Below are 5,281 nucleotides of genomic sequence, written 5' to 3'. Positions count from 1 at the left end.
GTATTAATGTTATGTTAATATTATATAATAAATAACATAGTTATAAAATATATTTATATTATTTAGCAAGTTATATATTATTATTTACTTGTATTATTAGGATATAATATATCCGTATATGTAATCATGATATATATCATATATATGTCATAATAATATATATTTTATATATATTCCTAATAATCTTGAGGATGCTTTTCCTTCTTTTTTTTTTTTTTTTTTTTTTTTTTTTTTTTTTTTTTGAGACGGAGTCTCGCTCTGTCGCCCAGGCTGGGGTGCAGTGGCCAGATCTCAGCTCACTGCAAGCTCCGCCTCCCGGGTTTACGCCATTCTCCTGCCTCAGCCTCCCGAGTAGCTGGGACTACGGGCACCCGCCACCGCGCCCAGCTAGTTTTTTGTATTTTTTTTAGTAGAGACAGGATTTCGCCGTGTTAGCCAGGATGGTCTCGATCTCCTGACCTCGTGATCCGCCCTTCTCGGCCTCCCAAAGTGCTGGGATTACAGCCTTGAGCCACCGCGCCCGGCCTTTTCCTCCATTTTTTTTAACCCTAGCCTGTCTCTTCCCTTTCCCCACCAGTTGATTCTCGGCCCCTCTCCACCTTCTCTCCCGTTTATTTCTAAATGAACTTTTCACAAAAGTGCAGGGCACTCCTAGTCTCGTTTATGCACATTTTAAGCACTATGTTGAGATTCATATGTAGCTGCTATTTTAATTTCCACATCACTTTCCGTTTTGTTTTGTTTTGTTTTTTTCCTTCTCTACAAGTTCGACTTTAATCATTTCTGCAGCATAGGCTGAGGCTGGGCCCAGCTGGGGAGAGATGCGAGGCCGGATAAACCTAGAGTGGAGAAATGTTTCCTGACTGGGAATGCTCCAACGTTACAGGGAGGAGAAAAAGGTCTGCGACGGAGTTTCGCTCTTGTTGCCCAGGCTGGAGTGAAATGGCGCTATCTCGGCCCATTGCAACCTCCACCTTCCAGTTCAAGCGATTCTCCTGCCTCAGCCTCCCGAATAGCTGGGATTACAGACACCCGCCACCATGCCCGGCTAATTGTTTTTTAAATGCTGGGATTACAGGTGTGAGCCACCGCACCAGGCTAAGTTTTTTAAAGGAAATCATCCAAAAACATATCCTTTTGATGTCAGCAGAGTCTATAGTGATATCCTCTTTTTATTCCTGATATTGGTAATTTGTGTTATCTAGCTTCCTAAAATTTCTCAGTCTTACTAGAGGTCTTCTTTTATTGATCTTCTAAAGGAACTGGCTATTTGTTTGTTTTTCTTTTTTTGTTTGTATTCAGTTTCATTGAATTTTGCTCTTGTTTTTATTGTTATCTTTTGTCTATTTGCTTTGGGTTTATTTTGCTTTTTTCTCCACCTGGGTTCTTCAAGTAAAAGCTTAGATGACTGACTTGAGACTTTTTTTTTTTTTCTAATGTATGCAGTTAGTGGTATACATTTCTCTCTCAGTGGTTTTTTTAACCGTATGTGTTAATTCTTTTAAATCTGAGGTTTGTTTTACGGCCCAGGATATGTTCTATCTTGCTATGTGTTCTGCTTTTCTTGTGTGGACTCTTCTTTAAATGTTAACTGAATTCTGTTAGCTGAAGATGATTTTGAGTTCTTCAGTGTCCGTGCTGATTTTCTGTTTAGTTGTTCTATCAGTTATTACGAGAGAAGTGTTGAAGTCTCTAATGTAATTGTGGATTTGTCTATTTTTTAAATTCTTTTTTCTTTACATATTTTCCAACTCTCTTTGGTTTATACATATTTAGGATTGTTACGCATTTTTGGTGGGTTTTTAAAATTTTTTCTTTGTTCTAAAGTTTATATTAGGCCAGATGTGGTAGCTCACACCTGTAATCCCAGCACCGTGGGATGCTGAGGCAGGTACATCACCTACGGTCAGGAGTTCGAGACCAGCCTGGCCAACATGGTGAAACCCCGTCTCTACTAAAAATACAAAAATTAGCCGGTGGTGGTGGCACATGCCTGTAATTCCAGCTACTTGGGAGGCTGAGGCAAGAGAATCACTGGAACCCTGGGCGCAGAGGTTGCAGTGAGCAGAGATCACGCCATTGCACTCCAGCCTGAGTGACAAGAGTGAAACTCCATCTCAAAAAAAAAGAAACATAAATAAAGTTCATATTATATTAATATACTCACTTTTGCTTTCTTTTAATTAGCATTTGAATGTTATATATTTTTATACTCTTAATTTCAACCTGTCTGTAAAATTATATTTGAAATAAGTTTCTTGTAGACAACATGTAGTTGGATTATATTTTCTAATCTATGCTGTTAATCTCTGTCTTTTAATTGGTACCTTTAGACCATTTACATTTAATGTAATTATTGATATGTTAGGGCTTAAATCTAGCAGTTTGTTTTCTATTTGTACCCTGTTACTGCCATTTTCTGAGCATATGTATGTATGTATTTAGTTATTAAAGTCTTCTTTATGGACTACTTGTATACTTTTTAGAATTTCATTGTCATTTATCTGTAGTGTTTTTTTGTGTGTGTGGTTTTATTTTTGTTTTTTTTTTTTTCTCCTGCCTCAACCTTCCAAGTAGCTGGGATTACAGGCATGCCCCACCATGCCCAGCTAATTTTTGTAGTTTTAGTAGACATAGGGTTTTGCCATGTTGGCCAGGCTGGTCTCGAATTCCTGACCTCAGGTGATCCCCCTCAGCCTCCCAAAGTTCTAGCATTACAGGTGTGAGCCACTGTGCCCAGCCTATGCGTAGTGTTTTTAAATGCTCTCTTTATATAACTCTTTTAGTGATTTGTCTGAGTATTACATGATATTTATTTAATTTATCACTGTGTACTGATATCATTTTTTTATCAGTTAAAGTGGTGTGTGTCATCTTTACCTCCCTTTTTGTCACTTTGCCTCTCCCACTTGTAATATAATTGTCTTAAAGTATTTCTTCTACATACATTTAGAACCACATTGGACCATGTTATACTTTTTTTTTTTTTTTTTTTTTTTTTTTTTTTTTTTTTTTTTTTTGGAGACAGTGTCTCACTCTGTCACCCAGGCCTGAGTGTAGTGGCGTGATCTTGGCTTGCTGCAACCTCCATTTCCTGGGTTCAAGTGATTCTCCCGCCTCAGCCTCCCAAGTAGCTGGGACTACAGGTGTGTGCCACCATGCCCAGTTAATTTTTTGTATTTTTAGTAGAGACGGGTTTCACCATGTTAGCCAGGCTGGTCTTGATCTCCTCACCTCACGATCTGCTGGCCTTGGCCTCCCAAAGTGGTAAGATTACAGGCATGAGCCACGGTGCCTGGTCACGTTCTAACATGTTAGAAGGTGTAACATGACCTTCTAAATTATGCTTCAACTGTTAAACATAATTTAGAAAGCTCAAGAGGAAAAGGAAAATGTATTGTTTTTACCCATTTTTTTCTTGCTTACCATGTTCTTTCTTCTTTCCTGATATCAATTATTTCTTCTTTTATCATTTATTTTCTGTCTGGAGAAATTTAGCTGTTTTTTAAAGGATAATTCTGCTAAGCTAATTATCTTAGTTTTTTTTGCTCTGAAAATGTCTTGATTTCTTCTTCAGCTCTAAAGGATATTTTCTCTGGATATAGAATTCAGAATTAACAATTCTTTTCTTCTGGTCCTTGAAAACTGTTGTGCCACTCTTTCTGACCTCTTTGATTTCTGATAAGATACCCACTAATATGCAAATTGGTTTTCTCTCTAGGTAAGGTGTTTTGTCTCTTTTGTTGTTTTCAATATCTCTTTAATATCTCTTTATCTGTTTTTAGAGTTTAGAAATTTTGATTGATTTTGTTTTCAGTCAGCTGTTGAAGGAGATTCTTCTCTAAAAAATACATAAAAATGCAAATCTCTAGGTCAACAGTCTCTAAAATAGTTTAGATTTCTGTATTCTGGTGTTTGGAAAACAACTTCAGTAAGGCAATCCCTTAGGGCTAGTAATTTCATGATGTAAATCATTCCACATTTGTGATGCATAAAGTAGCAAAGTTTTAGTGGCTGTACAAACAGTATCTGAACCTTTTCCTGTGCTTAATTGGTATAAACTATCTAGGGGGGCAGTTCCCCATCTTTTTGGCACCAGGGACCGTTTCATCAAAGACAATTTATTCTATGGATGAGGGAGCAGGCGTTGGGGGGATGATTTGGGGATGATTCAAGCACATTAGATTTATTGTGCACTTTATTTATATTGTTATTACATTGTAATATATAACGAAATAAGTATCCAACTCACCATAATGTAGAATCACTGGAAGCCTTGTGTTTGTTTTCCTGCAACTAGACGGTCCCATCTTGGCAGTGACGGAAAACAGTGACGGATCATCAAGCATTAGATTCTCATAAGGAGCCCACAGTCTAGACCCCTTTCATGCACAGTTCACAATGGGGTTTGGGCTTCTATGAGAATTTGACGCCTCCGCTTATCTGGGAGGAAGGGGGAGCTCAGGCGGTCATAGGAGCGATGGGGGAGTTGCTGTGTAAGTGCAGATGAAGCTTCGCTGGCTCTCCTGCCGCGCTGCCTTGTACCCGGTTAGTGTACTGTAGGCTAGGGACTCCTGATCTAGAGTAAAATAGAGAGTCCGCCTGAACAGGGACTTGAACCCTGGACCCTCAGATTAAAGGTCTGATGCTCTACCGACTGAGCTATCCAGGCCCTTGTGCAGTGTTATTCACGGAGTATCTAATCTAGATTTCTCCATTTGTTCCATTCGTTTTATGTTTCATGTTGCAATTTGTAAATCACGTTACTTGAGTTCTCCTCATTTCGAAGATCCTGCTTAAGAGTGACATTATGACCGCTAGGAACATTTTCCTTTTCTCCTTTTAAACATCTCCTTTCTGTAGACTTCCGTAACCTGAGATGAGGCGTCTTCTACACAAAGCACTGCGGAGTTGCTTGATACAGAGGGTTTCATTCTCGCCAATTACCTGCAGCCTAAACTTCTAGAGGCAACAGTGGAGCTACTTTTGTTCGTATCTCTCAGTATTGTCTTGTATGTCTTTCTTGCAGCCTTTGTCGGCAGAGGTAAGAGAGACGAAGGAAGAAGAATTTGAAGATGCAAGAGAACATTCTATAACGGACCCCTTCCTGTTGATGGATGAAACTGCCAGCCAGGTATCACTTTGTCAAGTGGACCTCAGACCGGCAGTCTGGCTGGCCAGAGAGGGAAAACCGCGTGTAACAGTGTCTTTTGGTTTAGCATTTAGTGCTGTTTTTGCTGGTCACAGTCTAAAGGTATTAGAAATAGTGATGTTAAACACA

General features: G+C 39.0%; 1 non-coding gene across 1 annotated transcript; it reads right to left on the bottom strand.

The window, feature by feature from the left end:
• Window positions 1-4,599: 4,599 nt before the first annotated feature.
• On the bottom strand, window positions 4,600-4,672 carry TRNAK-UUU. The gene has a single exon. It is a non-coding gene; the product is annotated as a tRNA-Lys (tRNA).
• Between the last annotated feature and the right edge of the window lie 609 nt (window positions 4,673-5,281).

The sequence above is a fragment of the Rhinopithecus roxellana genome, chromosome 4, assembly GCF_007565055.1.
Source record: "Rhinopithecus roxellana isolate Shanxi Qingling chromosome 4, ASM756505v1, whole genome shotgun sequence".
Taxonomy (NCBI): Eukaryota; Metazoa; Chordata; class Mammalia; order Primates; family Cercopithecidae; genus Rhinopithecus; species Rhinopithecus roxellana.
Note: the sequence above shows the minus strand (reverse complement) of the source record. Positions and strands in the feature narration are given on the sequence as shown.